The 16,193-nt window shown below is 38.3% G+C and overlaps 2 long non-coding RNA genes across 2 annotated transcripts; one reads left to right on the top strand and one right to left on the bottom strand.

The window, feature by feature from the left end:
• The first annotated feature begins 7,809 nt into the window (after window positions 1-7,809).
• Window positions 7,810-8,972, top strand: LOC309499268. Its single transcript, XR_014206189.1, has 3 exons — window positions 7,810-7,934; window positions 8,122-8,404; window positions 8,543-8,972. It is a non-coding gene; the product is annotated as an uncharacterized lncRNA (long non-coding RNA).
• A 2,307-nt stretch (window positions 8,973-11,279) lies between these two features.
• On the bottom strand, window positions 11,280-15,814 carry LOC309499244. The gene is made up of 3 exons (XR_014206165.1): window positions 15,687-15,814; window positions 14,735-15,115; window positions 11,280-14,325 (listed from the first exon to the last, which is right to left on the bottom strand). It is a non-coding gene; the product is annotated as an uncharacterized lncRNA (long non-coding RNA).
• Window positions 15,815-16,193: the final 379 nt, after the last annotated feature.

A 16,193-nucleotide genomic window follows, 5' to 3' on the forward strand; every position in this document is an offset into this window, starting at 1 on the left:
TCAATCATTATATCACATAGTCAGCAACACACATAGTAGTCAATCTAGTGTATGTTAATGAAAATCAAAGTAAGTAATGAAAATCAAAAATCTCCCATTACACTCCTCCCTTTTTATCATTCATTGATAATTGTTTCATCAAAAACCCTCACACAGTACTAATAATCATAATGAAACGTACTAAGTTCAAGTCTTACATCACACTTATACTTCTCATTTCTCAATTTCATATAACTGATCATACTCTTAAACTAGTAGGAAAAAGATTAAAATCAAAAACTAGTAGGAAAAAAGCATTAGAATTAAAACTAGTTTGAAAAAAGATTAAAATGAAATAAGCTCAGGCTATTTTTTTTTAGGGATAGACCCTTAATTTTACAGCAAGCAGATAAAGGTTTATTCTGAAACCGGGCTAGACGAACGAGCTCTGTCATTGCATCCCCAACACTATAGGTCGGACCCTCAGTCATTACAGTATAAACAAGAAAAAGTTGGATTAATATTTAGTAGGAAAACAAAACATGCTATAAAAACACAGATAAAGTAGATAATAAAACTCCTCATATTCAAACCCTGTCCTTGTATGCCATCGCGTAACACGGATGGCTACTGCTTTTAACCCTCTTTACATATCATCATCGTTCCATAAAATAAAAACATCAGAAAAATTAAACAAAAATGAAATAAGAAAATAAAAACATAAAGAGAAAACATAAAGAAAACATTTGCACCAATCAAATCATTAGATCTATATCAATACTAAGCCCTAGTTTGATTTAATCAAATAAAATCATCAAAATCGTCACAAAACAAATTATTCTGCTAAACTTAAACCATTAGTTGGTCCACATCCTCCTCCAGGTGTGTTGATCATCTCGTTCGCCCCATGGACATTCCGTCTTCACCAATATGACACTTTGCGTGCCGTTGCAATGGGCTTTCCCTCGCTGGCAAGGGAGGTACGTTACTAGCACGTCCTTGATCCCTCACTGCCCTCCGCGTCGGCACGTGGGGTTGCTGAGGTTGGTTGGTGTAGTCTAAGGTGAGAGGCGTGGACCCAGGTGTCACCCTCTCCAACCACTTTCTGATCATTAGAGATTTTTCCCTCAGATCCCGACCGCACCTCCACTGGAATGAACCATTTCCTGCCTGCTGTCACCTGTGAATGCAGACCCTAGCTATTTTGTTATTGACCGCTTGTATAGCCGGTCATCCCTTTTGGTGTGACCTGTGGAATCAACCGCCTGAAACATATTGTCACCAGATAATTTTGCTTACTGAATAGCACTGACAAACCTGAGAAAACACTCAACCCACTTTGCTCATGTTAACAAAACAATATTTCTACATTTGGAACAGAATCAGTTCTGTTCGACACAATCCATCCTGACATTCTGCCCTGTATCAAAAGTCTGCATGCTCTGTAAAGAAAAACAAATGTCGAGGTTACTGTCAGATAGTAAATTACGTCGTTTCTTTTGTCTGCGGTGCTGCCGCGGCCTTCGCTGCCGCATCTGCCCTGGCATTCCCTGTTGAAACAGTCCCTGTTATTAGCACACACATACAACACTTTTGTTAGGGAGAAGAATGACTTCTTGCAGGGTTTTTTCCCCCAGACATCTTTCTCTGCCTCTGAAACAAAACATTACATTCTTCACTCCAAGCCAAAATCTCATCTTCTTATCGAAGTATTTGAAGGACAGCAGCCCTCAGTTTCACTGCATATCCTGCCTTTCAGGCCTGTTGTTTGGTCTCTTAAGTCAGTCATCAACAAACCTTTTCCAATGTCAAAGTCATCAATTGTTTCTATCAGGTCAGGTCGTGGTGTACAGACTTGGTCAGTATCAGTCAAACAACATTCTCCTTCTTTGTTCAATTCACAATATTCATAAATGTGAAGGGCTCTCTGGATAAGTTGATATTTCCTTCGCCAATGTGTCACTTTTGTTGTTGCCATCAAATCTGTACCATTTTCTCAACTCATAATGGATGACGATCTACAACTTCACAATTCATATTTACATAAATACTTAAACTGATCCAGAAAGTAATTCAACTCAACACCATAAATGTCAAAAATAATTACTGCCAGACAGAGCTTGATGACTAATCACCTTAAAGCTTGCCCCGTGTTCTGTATTGTCTTTTCATCAGATTTTTGGCTTCTTTAAAATGTGTCATTTGCCTTAACCCATCTGTCATGATAAAACTCATTCCAGATGTTAATGACACAATATACACACTATTCAGACGGAATAGCTCCCCTAAACAAACACATACCAAACATGAACCGCTCATATTCTCATATTCATATCTTTTGGTGTTTACTCTAAACATATTTAAATTTTAAATACGATTTTAAACTTCTCATTTTCCTGTAGCTTTGATCTAATTTTACATTGTCTCTTAACCAGTTTCAAAGCACGTCTGTTCATTATTCATTTTCTCTTAGAAAAGTCAGCTGGGTTGTTCTTGTTCATTATCATTATTTTGCTTCAGCTTGCTTTATCAGGCCGATAACAGAAAGACAGACAGAGTACCCTTCCTCCACTCAGCAGTCTCTCTCACTATAAACAGATAATCTTTTCAACAGCCCCCTAAGACTGTAACTAAATAAATCATAGTCTAGAACCCTTAATAGTTCACAAATTTTTAAATACAAATGTTTAACTCAAATTAGTACCATTACAACAATCTAAAATAAATTATGCTGTGAGCATTTCTAAGGTTATCTTTAATTTAAATACTCAATTCACCTAACCTTTGTTATCCAGAAATTTCTCTTAACTCATCACAAGCTGTCTTCATCTTTAGCCACCAACATGTCTAATGACCTTCAGGAGTTAAAACATATTATTTCAATATCAACACTTCTATAATTTTCCCTTGCCCATAAGGCAACCAGCATCATGTTCCTGACATAAATTAAGTTTTGTTACTGTCTCCACAACAAATAATGACAGTCCCCTCATGGTCTCAGCTGGCTCTTGAAAGCCCATTCCCATTAGCTCTTTATCTTTAATTTTCTTCTCTTCAGGGTGTTGTCCCCTGGCATAGTTTACAGACACTTGTCATAATGAAAAACAAGCCATACAATAAATGCGGTTTTTCTGGTGAGTGGTATATAGAGGAACTCACATTTTCTGGGTCAGGCGTGCCGTAACTCCTCACAGCCCATCCGTCCTCTCAGTGATCTGCTGATGCTGCTGGCCTCACAGTCACCTGCTCAACTCTAATACCTTTCTCACATAAAAACACCTCCCCATTATGGAGATGCCCAGTGTTTGTGGCGTGACTTCCCCTGTCTTAGGTTGACCTTTGGCCAAAAGATCTTACCCGTCTTTGGGGTAAGCACTTCGTACACACTTGGTTACCGCTCTTTCCCATCACAAAATCAGTTTTCCCCAACAGACTCAGTTGTTTTCTGGAGCTTAGGAAAGGCACATTCAAGAGTCACCAGAGCACTCTGGACTGCCTAATAGTGTTAACACAGGGAGACAGGTTAATAACAACAGTATTTAATCACAAAAATCTGTTAAATCTGTCCGAATCAGCAAAATCTCAGTGAATTTTAATCACATCCGTCTATTCAGTCTACTGTTACATCTGTAGCCGGAGCCATCAGCCCTGTTTCATGGTGGAGGCTAAAATCAGACAAAGAAGTTACTGGTCCTGAATTAAACTAGTCAAAAACGTCCCTTCTATCGTTTAAGACTTCTTTAAAGTCATTCAGTTTTACTTTTAAAACATTTACAAATTTCCCTATGAATGTATGAAATCTGAACTGCCTTGTAGCATGATTTCTTTTAACATCCATGTCTATGGTTTTCAACTAAAACACTGTGCCTTACTATATTATCTTATTATCATTTATGACACAGGCTCAGATAACAGCTTTTAGCTGACATTGAATGAGAGAGAGAGACCCTGAAGCATTTAGGACTGGTACACTGCACTCTCATAAACTTCTAAAATCAAACTTTATCTACCATCTTTTAACTCTAGCCCAGCGTAAGGCATCTTTGCCAGAATTTACATGTATTTTCCAACAACCATATTTCATATTTGTCTTTTGCCCACATCAGGGAATTTAGACATTAAAAATTTTCACTCAGATCGTGTCTCTGTCGCACTGGCCGTTTCAGCCACAGCACACACCAGATTCAGATAAGCAAACTGTTTCAGCCAATCACAAGCTTATCTTCTTAATGCAAAACATCAGCTCCTAGTTCTTTCATGGTCAACACTATTCCATCCACGTTCAAAACACTTAACAATCTGTTTGTTTAATCAGATGCATTTCTACACATTTTACATTTAGCAACTCATATTTTGTCATTATCTGTAATTTTACATCAACCTGTATTCCTCAATTCACTAGCTCTTTCCTTCAAAAGGATTCCCGACTTAAATCTTTCAACCCTCTTTTAACCTTCAATCTTCTTACGACTTCCATCTATCAACTTTCCTTTAACTTTCTTTTCTACCTCACTTACTCGTACGTTCTTTTCACTTTCTTTAACACTGCGTTCACATTCTTAGTTCTTTCTCAGACTACTTTCAAACACACATTAATACACGTCACTTTCACATTATCACTTTCCTTTACACCTTCTGAGTGTCCATTTACAGTTACGGGCTAAATGGCCCTGCTGACCACTTCTCATTTCCCTATAGTTTGATCATTGAGCTTTCAAACGGCTCCAACTTACTGCACACCCTTGAAGCAGTGTGTCCCGATCAGGAATGTAAACAGAGCCACTGATAAGCAGTTCTCTGTATTCTTTTACAGTCCACCAGTGGCGGATTCAATCGCAATAGCCAAATCATAATCTTCATTATTATTGGCCGCTTTAATTTCGTAAGTTGCAAAGAAAATCACTCAACATTTACTTGCTTTTTTTTTTAATCATCGGAAGCAATACAAGGCTAAAAATGAACAATTTTCAGTTTCTTTTTTTGTTTAGCCAGTCAAGTTGTTGTTTAAATTTCCAAACACAATCAAAACCCTGACTACCATTTACCTAATAATTTCTCCACATTTCTTTGAAGTGAGCTTCAGAGCACAGCTGCTTACAGCGTTTGCTCTCTTCTGTCCTCTATCAAATGGTTAGTCTGCATATTCAACTTAATGTTATCATTATTTTCTCAGTCCCACTTATCTCTGCTGTTTCACAAAAAAAACAAAAAATCATATTACTCGTATCTCAATCCCTAAAATGCACAGACAGCCATTATAGCTGCCTCCTCCTTCAACTCTTATTTTACCAATAAAATATATATAATTGTTCCCCATTCTGCTTAATAAACCTTTGTTCACTTAATTTGACTTGCATGCATTTTGCCCATATGTTTCTTCATTGCACAGTATACCGGTGTGCAGTATTTACTATTAGATTTCCCCATAATGGCTGTTATTCTCCTTCTTTCACTATTGCCTGTGGATTTTACTTCAGCGCGCTCAATCTGACTTTTCACCGTAAATCAGGAAAGGTTGGAATTAATTTTTCTGCATACTCTCAATTGCCTCCCTGGAAGTGTTCCAGTGATCAATTATTTCAGCTCCTATTAATCTCACAATAACGAGTACTCGGCTTCGGTCTGGACAATCGCTCGACCTGCCTAGGTCTCAATTTCCTCGCCCTTTTTAAAAGCCTCCCTTTCCTCGTACCACAGCTCTAGCTTCAGTTCTTAAACACAGCCATTATGGTTCATCCACAAAATTTTCTTTTCCAAATCCCCAAATGAAAAAAATAAATTTGCTATCTCTTACCCAAGATTTTCTGTTGCCACCTGGGTTCTTTTCCGAATTCCAGTGGAAGTCCTCCCGGGCCTGAAGCGGCTGGTTCTCCTTCTCTGAACACTTTCGAGGTGAGACTGAAGCCTATTGCATTCAGGGCGTTTTCCCTCCACCGTCCGCTGATCAGGTCCAGAAGGCCTTTCAAGGAATATCGATCCCACTTCTGACACCAACTGTTGTGGCAGTTTAATTCACTAAACAATCATCTTTGGCGTAAGAGACAGTCTGGAATCAAATGATCATTAAAAAGGTAATTTATTCTTGCAAGAAGGCCCAGTTGCCACACAGAAGTCACAAGTACAGTCTGTGGAACAAGTGCGACCAGGAGGGAGGGGCAGGCCAGTCTTTATACTCTGTTATTGTTATCTTCCAAGGTTCTTTAAACTCCAGAGATGGATAAGACACCACCAGTGATCCTATTATACTGAACTTTAGTTTAGCTTAACTTACTGCCTGCAAGTCCTAAATTGGACAGCCCTTTGACCTTAGGGGTCAGGGCTTCAGCCTTCAAAGCTCTCCCCCTCTTTCTCCTGCCTCACAGAAGTTCCACATCAATCATTATATCACATAGTCAGCAACACACATAGTAGTCAATCTAGTGTATGTTAATGAAAATCAAAGTAAGTAATGAAAATCAAAAATCTCCCATTACAGATGATAAAAAAACATGTTTTTTAAGGAACATGGAATATTAAATGCGAACAACTTTTCATTACAATGATATTGCAATAAAACAACCACACCGTGTCATTTTTGACCCACTTATGCATCTATGGGTTAATGCGGTAACGTCTTGTAGCTTTTTAACTAGCACCATTGGATTCCCTGACCCTGAAAATGTGGGTTTAGCAGTTAAAATCAACATTCCAGCTTATTCAGAAGCCGAGATATTACAAATTAAAGTTTTAAGGCGGCCATTTTTATAAAATTCAATATGGCCGCCAAATAGATATTTGGGCAAATGCAAACATTGATTTTCTGACTTTCCAAAAGTGTATAGTTAAGCAAATCCCCCAAAAATTCCCACAAAAATATATAGTGAGCCTGACTAATCGTTGTCATTTGCTAATTCATGTGAGTGGCAGGTAGCTAGAGGGTGAGAAGTTAATGTTTTTCAGTAAAGATTACAAGGGCATATAAATGTGTTCATGGACAATTTATTTATAATAAACACTGCAATATTCAATGTCAGTTTTGATTTCATGGGGACTTTAAACATTCTGACTATGTTAGTTGAAACTGAGAAATGGATATTATTCAACAATGAAACCATTCACAAGTGATAATTCTTTCTTCTTGACAAGCTCAAGCATGCACATTTTAACTCACCGAAAGAATATTTGACTCCTGTGGGCAGGAATACATACATCAGTAGCTTAGAATGATAGCTTTGTAATTCTGTCAACTTTTTTGGCAATTGGTCAAATGCATTGACGCAATAGTCAGAAACAGAAATGTGCTCTACTGACAGTAAAATAATTCAGTTTAACTGAATTCTTTAATACTTTTGTGTTTACAGTTTTTCTCGATTGTTTACACACATTTTCTGGTACTTGAGACACAATGACCACAACATGTAACTCATTCACCAACCCCCTAGCCAATTCTGCTAAACTACAAGCACAATTCCTGCTTTACACACAAACTGCAGTTCTAAAACACACTTTTTTCAAAACACTACACACAATTCTCTGCTTTAGGCACAATTTTCATGCGGAAAATTTCTTGTTTTCACAAGGAACACACTGCCATTCAAATATGCACACTGACTCTTCACATGGGCAAACACCTGTCACACAGTTTTACAATTAGCAATCAGAGCTTTAGCATAAAAGGGCAACAGGTCAGCTCTTCAATGGAGCAATGGATGCCAACATTGGAAACAGAGGCAGAGCCAGAGGAGTGAGAGGAGGAGGAGGAGGAGGAGGAGGAGGAGGAGGAGGACGAGGAGGACGAGGAGGACGAGGACGAGGACGAGGACGAGGACCGTAATCTCTGATGAGATCCGAGCCACTTTGGTTGATCATGTGGTCAACCATGGTCTAACAATGAGGGAGGCTGGGCAAAGAGTACAGCCAAATTTGAGCAGGTACACTGTGGCATCCATCATCCGGACTTTCCGAAATGAGAATAGGTAAGAAATCTACTCTCACTAGAAAATTGCAGTACTACATTTCAATACAGTACTCAATGAGTACAGTAGTACAGTATTGCCTGTGGACTGTTCTGTAGGACTGTAAAAATACTGTAAAGTATGCTTCATGTATATAGGAAATGTATACCTACTTTGTATTTTCAGTATTTTACTATTTGTTTGGCAGAACTGAAAGATTACCAACACAAGGCGGTCGGGAACGTGTTCTGTCTCCTGAACAGGAAACTCAAATCATTAACATGGTCCTAGAAAACAACGCCATAACATTACGGCAAATACAAAGAAAGATAATAGAAAACAATGACATATTTCAAAATATTGATAGGGTAAGCTTATCAACACTGGACCGTGTCTTGCGCAGAAATCATCTCAGGATGAAGCAGGTCTACAGGGTGCCATTTGAACGCAATTCAGAAAGAGTCAAAGAATTGCGACATAACTATGTGCAAGTGAGTCCCACAATTGATGCATACTCCCAACACTGTATACAGTAAATTATACATATTTCAATATTGTAATCATAATGATTGTGCTTCACAATAGTGACCACTCCATGTCTATTTCTGATATTGTCATGTGTGTTTCAGAGAGTCCTTGAGCTAGAGGTGGCTGCAGTGGAGCACCAGTTCATCTTCATTGATGAGGTTGGGTTCAACCTCACAAAAAGACGAAAGAGGGGAAGGAATATAATCGGCCAGCGTGCCATTGTTGAAGTCCCTGGCCAGCGCGGAGGGAACATCACAATGTGTGCAGCGATTACCCATCACGGCGTCATCCATCACCATGCTACCCTTGGCCCCTACAACACCGCCCATCTGATCACATTCCTGGACACCCTACACAACACACTCATTCCACCAGATCAGGTAGATGGCCCAGAGCAGCTCAGGTACGTTGTCATTTGGGACAACGTAAGTTTCCACAGGGCTGCTCTGGTTCGTAACTGGTTCACTGCCCACCCACGCTTTTTAGTTGTTTATCTCCCTCCATGTTCTCCATTCCTCAATCCTATTGAGGAATTTTTTTCTGCCTGGAGATGGAAAGTTTATGACCGAAATCCACAAACGCGTATACCTCTTCTCCAAGCTATGGAGGACGCATGTGGAGATATAGCAGCTGATGCTTTTCATGGCTGGAATCGCCATGCTAGGCGATATTTCCCCCGCTGCTTGGCCAGGGAAAACATTGCTTGTGATGTGGATGAGGTGCTGTGGCCAGACCGCAACAGAAGAGAGGATGCAGTATTGTGTTTTTTTTTTTTTTTTATTACTGTAACTGTATACAGTAAATTCTTCTGTTGTTTTGTATGTAGACCACTGTATGTCCTACTTTGTGTTGGTTGGGATGTACACTGTGTACATTGTTTTTGTGGGAAAAATAAAATATATTCGTTCCCGTGTATTTGTGTGTTCTGAGTATAAAAACAATATTCTCAGATATTTTACAACACACTTACTGTAAGTATGTACTATCTGTAGTAAGTGTAACACTGAACAAAAAAAGGCCTAAATCATTATGATGAATGGAGAAGAAGTGTTTTCCATTCATCATAGTGTTTTACATTGAGCACATCAGTGTTCAACTGGTTCTTATAAATGTCTATTCATGTGATGGTTTGTGTGTGTCATTTGAAAACAAAATACCATTTTGAGAAGAAATAACATTGTTTTGAATGTAAAGTTTCATTTTGCAGGAGCATTGAGGGGTTTTGCCCATTGTGTGTGTGTTTTTGGATTTGTGTGTAGAGTTTTGAGAATATGAGGCATGCTTTCAGAAAATGTGTGTAAACAATCGAGAAAAACTGTAATTTTAACACAAAACCATGTGTTGGTTAAGCAAACAGCACAAATCTCAAACATTCTGTTCATTACCCAAATTTCTCCTAACTCACCCACCGCCACGATCAACAAAAACTAACAAAATACAACGTGGATGTAATGTTTTTCAAGTGAACTTCAGTGGAAAACATTGTTCTATCACTTGTTTTGAATTTGCCTGGATTTTATAGTGAAGGTGAGTGACAAAATGGAGTTGTGCAAGACTTGTGCAATATACAACAGGGATTTGGCTTTAGTTTCTCTCCACTGTAATAAACAGATATTTTTAAGAACAGTATGCTATACTGAATGCTGGTCAACAGATGCACACACAGTACATATTTAGTCTAACTGCCCATAAGGTCACGAGGCCTTACACTTGGTGTAATATAATATTCTGGGTTCAATACAAGTTTAGCTCAACCAACAGGACTTGTGGCATATTCATTTCTACAAAAATTAAAGGTACATTATGTAACTTTTGGACCTCTAGCAGTTAAAAAAACAAAACAGCATATATGTTTATTTGTATTTTTATGGAAGAACATTGTTTTGGTTGCGCTTCGGCTCTGCGTGACTGTGCGGATGAATGTGGTAATCTATACTGGTAAATGATGTTGCTTGTGGTTCCCCCCCTCACAAACCTTTTCACATGATGAACACAAAAGACACAGCCAATGGATAAATTTTTTTTTTTTTCATTCATGTGCTACACAGTACAACACACACACACACAAATAATAATGATCATTTTTTTCCCTGTTTTACTCTCTCTTTTTTTCTCTTTTTTTTACTCCTCTAATTTTTTTTTTTATATTTACTTTTGATGTGTGTGACCATCATATGACAGTAAAAGAGCACACACAAACCTTATTCTAATATGGAATTGTATTGGAATGGTAAAGAGTGTTGGGACATGACAGGAGGGCCTCCACTCAAGGAGACAATATGATGAACACGTCTGAACAAGAATGTTCATGCATATGGTTGAAATACCACCATTGGCCTAGAAAGATAACATTCCGGGAGTAGGCAAGAAGACAAGCAAGTTTCCACTTGGGTAATTGTGTGCTAACTGAGCTGAAGCTGTGCTGACTTGAGTGAACAATATTGAACGCTAGTGCTTTCTAAATGACAACATGGTGTAGGCAATGAGAAATGAAGGGATTTGTGTGTAGAGTTTTGCAGTGACAGTTCAACAAATCTGACTCGTGTCAAAACAGGGAATAGTGTTTAAAGGTTAGGGATATGGGTGTGCTTTTTGATAAATGGCATTATGGTTTTGAAATTTTAGTTCAAAAGCCTGGTTATAGTGTTTAAGCAATCGAGAAAAACGTCAAGTTTTTAAAACATTATTTCTTGGTTATGCAAACTTTAAAGTAACATGAACATTCCATTTTAGCATTTTGTAAACATTATGGGAAACTTTTAAATATAAATGTTCTGAAACATGCGGAAGCCCTGGACCGCAACGTAAAAAAAAGAATAAAAAATCTGTGAAGTAATATTTTCAGAATAAAGTCAAAATTACGAGAATACAGTCTTCCGTAGAAGTTTCTACGTGTTATCGTGCTCGTCTCTAGGGCTGCGTACTATGGAGGGCCAAAACATGTGAAACGGTCGTGTAAACACGTAATTACATGTTAACGAGTAAATTACGTGTTTACGCGACAGTTTCACACGTTTTGGCCCTTTTGGCCTTCCAATGTACGCAGCCCTATACACGAGCACGATAACACGTAGAAACTTCTACGGAAGACTGTATTCTCGTGATTCAACTTTTGATTCAACAATGCATGATGGCATCTTAGTAGTAATATAGAGACTCTGTCATCTAGATATCATCACATAGAGACTCTGTCTGTTCCCCGAACTATGAAATACAAAAAACTCCCAAACCCATTTAAGGGTATAAATTTGATTGATGTTCAACAAATAAAAAACAAATATAATGCAGATGAACAAATGATAAAGCTCGGGTTGCTGAATATTCGATCCCTTTCTTCAAAAGCAATTTGTTAATGATATGATTACAGACCATAACCTAGATGTGCTGTGTTTGACAGAAACTTGGGTAAAACCAGACAATTACATTACTTTAAATGAGTCAACCCCGCAAGATTACTACTATAAACACGAGGCTTGTTTAAAAGGAAAAGGAGGAGGTGTTGCTGTAATTTATAGCAATCTTCAGTATTCAGAAGTCTAGTTTCACATATAATTTTTTTGAAGTGATGGTGCTTTCTGTAACGTTCTAGTGTAAGTGATAAATCCTGTCTGAGATTTGTGCTGGCTACTGTACACAGGCCACCAGGACACCATACAGACTTTATCAAAGAATTGGCTGACTTTCTATCAGAGTTAGTACTGGCTGCAGATAAAGTCCTAATTGTTGGTGATTTTAATATACATGTAGATAACGAAAAAGATGCATTGGGATTAGCATTTATAGACATTCTTAACTCTATTGGAGTTAAACAACACGTGTCAGGACCTATTCATTATCGTAATCATACTCTAGATCTAATATTGTCACATGGAACCAACGTTGATGCCGTTGAAATTCTGCAGCAGAGCGATGACATCTCAGATCATTATTTAATCTATACTTAATTTAGCCAAGCGTAGCTGGAAGAATACAAAATTAGAAGTTTTTCGCATTTCGTGAAGAGAGAGCACGATTGCGTACAGAAAAGCCTTAAAAACTGCTAGATCTGCTTATTTTTCAACACTTTTAGAAGAAAACAAACACAACCCTAGGTATTTATTCGAAACGGTGGCAAAATTAACAAGCCCAGACGTTTCCAAACAGCACAGCAGTAATGACTTTAACTTCTTTACTTACAAGATTGATAATATTAGAGAGAAAATTATAACTATGCAACCGCATTGATGACAGTATCGCATCAGGCAGTGCATTGTAGTCATTGTAGTCTCCTTGAGGAAAAATTTTATTCATTCTTTGCTATAGGAGATGAAGAATTGTCTAAACTCGTTAAATCATCTAAATCAACAACACTTATGTTACCGACCTTATACCGACTAAGCTATTGAAAGAGATGCTTCCAGAGGTCATAGATCCTCTTCTTAATATCATGAATTCATCTTTGTCATTAGGATATGTACCGAAAACCTTTAAGCTGGCTATTATTAAACCTCTTACTAAAAAAACGCAACTTGATCTTAAAGAATTAGTCAATTACAGGCTGATCTCGAATCTACCTTCTCTGTCAAAATTAATAGAAAAGGCAGTCTCCTCACAACTGTTCCTTTTTAGAAAGAAATGATATATGCGAGGATTTTCAGTCAGTATTCAGACCGTCCCATAGTACTGAGACTGCTCTCATTAGAGTTACAAATGATTTGCTCTTATCATCTGATCATGGTTGTATCTCTCTTAGTGGTGCATTTGATACCATCGACCACAACATTCTTTTGAATAGACTCGAAAATGATGTTGGCATTTGTGGAATTGCACTAGCATGGTCGAAATCATACTTATCTGACTGTTATTAGTTTGTAGCAGTAAATGAAGAAATGTCTCATCGATCACAAGTTCACATTTCTTGCATCTGTAAAACCGCATTCTTCCATCTTAAAAATATATCTAAATTACGACATGCTTTCAATGACTGAATGTGGAACAGTGATTCATGCATTCATGATTATTGTAATGCTATTATGGGTGGTGGCCCTGCACCGTCTGCACGCCAAGTCCAGTTGGTTCTGTCAACACTGCACTGGCTCCCTATTAAACACCGTATACATTTAAAAATATTGCTGATTACTTACAAAGCACTAAATGGTTTAGCTCCCAGTACTTGAGCGAGCTCTTAACGCATTAGTCCTTCACGTCTACTGCGATCTCAAAATTCTGGCCAGTTGATAATCAAAATCAACTGCAGGCGGTAGATCCTTCTCCTATTTAGCACAAACTTTGGGACAGTCTTCCTAACATTGTCTGGGAAGCAGACACACTCAGTTTAAATCTAGACTAAAAATGCATCTCATTTACCTGGCATTCATATAGAACATTATACATTTCTATTATTCAAATCAGTTAAATGATTATTATGCTGCATAGATTAGGTCAGCCAGAACCGGGGACTCTTCCTATAACACCTGATGTACTCGTCACATCATAAGTCTGGCATCTACGCTAATGTTAGTCTTTCTGTTTATTCCAAGGTTTACAGAAGTCAGCCGGATCTGGGACGTATCCGGATCAGATGGTGGACCTGCGCCTGGACTCATCCATGACGCATCCCTGAAGTGCCAGCCTCATCAGCCCTGTGAAGGCCTCATCGACACGACAGCCATCAGCACTGATCCTCAACAAAGTCGTCTTCATACCGGCGTGATGACTCCGAATTCCAACCCGATGGAACTGGATAATATTCTGAATGTTCTGATCCAATCTTAGCCTGGTTAAAACCAGACCATTCTCAGTAGTAACTGAGTTATGGTCTGGCAAAGCTTCATTAATAACTCATTTCCAAAGGGGCGTCACCAACGGACGTCGCTCAAATGCCTCTGGGCGCAATTGGATAGACCTAAAACCAATCAGAGCGATCGTCATCTTGTAAAGCCATATGCTGCGTCCCAATTCGCCTAAGTTACACTACGCCATAAAAGTATGTACTCTTTTTGTGAAGAAAAGGTTTTTACTTTTGAATGTGTAGCAAAAAAGTAGGCAAGCTTTGGGACATACTACTTCGTCATCTTTATCGGACGGATCTGTCGCGTGCATCCTGTCACGTAAACTGCCCTGTCAATCATCTTGTCACAGTTAAAATCCTCTATTAAATCGAATTTCATTTCCTACCGTTTCGGAGAGAAATGTAGTAGCACGTGGGTCTTTCATGGAGACTGTCCTCATGTGTTTGCAATTTGAATATAATAATGCATTTAAAAGTTGCTGCACTTCACCAACGGACGTCGCTCAAATGCCTTTGGATAGACCTAAAACCAATCAGAGCGATCGTCATCTTGTAAAGCCCGCCTCAACGTTTCTGATTGGTGCCGCGATTTCGACGGATTAGAAATGGGCTTGAATGAGCTCTTTGCCAGACTACTTGCAGAGCAAATCTAAATTTGCCGGAAGTTGTCTGGGTTTTCCCAGGCTAATCCAATCTGACTTCTGACCTGTAATGCTGTCTGGGTCATAATCATACACTGTTCGCTCGTCGGCCAGAGAACTGGTCCCCGACTGAGCCTGGGTTCTCCCAAGGTTTTTTTCTCCATTCTGTCACCTGATTGAGTTTTGGTTCCTTGACACTGTTGCCTTGGCTTTTGGCTTGTTTAGTTGGGGACATTTAATATTCAACAATATTATTGATCTGCCTGTAAAAGCAATTTTCAGAGATTAATAAAAACAGCATCAAAGTGTAAGAAACTTTCAAGAGGCAAAACCGTTTTAAAGAGAAAAGGTTTATTCTTTGAGGATTCTTTTTACAACCGCAGCCATCCAGATGTGAAAAGAAATAACCTAGTGGACTTAATGAACATAGACATTTTATACAGGTTTCTGACATTCTTGACTCCTCCTTTCTCAGTTTCTGTAAATTTCCTTAAAGACATCTTATATCTCAAGCTGGTATGGACTGGGGCAGGTCATGCTGTTCTTTGTCCCTGAGAAGTCAAAAGGCCTTCATTTACAATCTAAATGACCTCCTGCTTCCCTCAGGAGGGGGCCTGGGACCCTATTATTATACGACACCCTGTATTCCTTGACTAAAACTCTTTCTCGAGCCCCAGGTGTCTGTTATCTTCCTGGCCCATCTGGCGTTATTGTGTTTGTTCTCTCATGTCCCTTCAGCTGTAAGAGACCCTCACAGAAACACATGACTAAATGATATTAACAGTTTGGAAAACGATAAAAATTAAGTAATATGGAATTTTTTTCCATCACAGCCTTACTTAAGGTGGACGATGATGCAACTTTCTTCTAGAAACAAACTTTGTTATATTATTTTCATGTTATCACTGTGAAGCTGCTTTGATACAATCTGTATTGTAAAAAGCGCTATATAAATAAAAGTTACTTGATTTGCTGTCAACAGTTTTTTTTAAATGAGAGATGTAAATGATGAAAGATTTAAAAAAAAATTGGTTGAAATATACCCTCAGATTACTAGACATTGTCCTGTGAATATACGCAATAGTTCCTTAAGTAACAACTGAGACATTCTACTCATATCTAAAGCCACTACTTGTATTGACTGACCTTTAACTGAACCAAGAAAAGCAAATACTCAGTAGCACATGAACTTCAATTTCTTTAAAGTTTCACTAACCTAAAAACCTCACAAAGTGTTCTGCCAATCAACAGAAAACATTTACATTTCAAGATTTTATAAAGAAAAAGAGATTTTGTTTGCTCAGATTGTAGAACATCAATAGCTCTCCATCCATCTCATCT

The sequence above is a fragment of the Leuciscus leuciscus genome, assembly GCF_965113295.1.
Source record: "Leuciscus leuciscus genome assembly, chromosome: 5".
Lineage (NCBI taxonomy): Eukaryota > Metazoa > Chordata > Actinopteri > Cypriniformes > Leuciscidae > Leuciscus > Leuciscus leuciscus.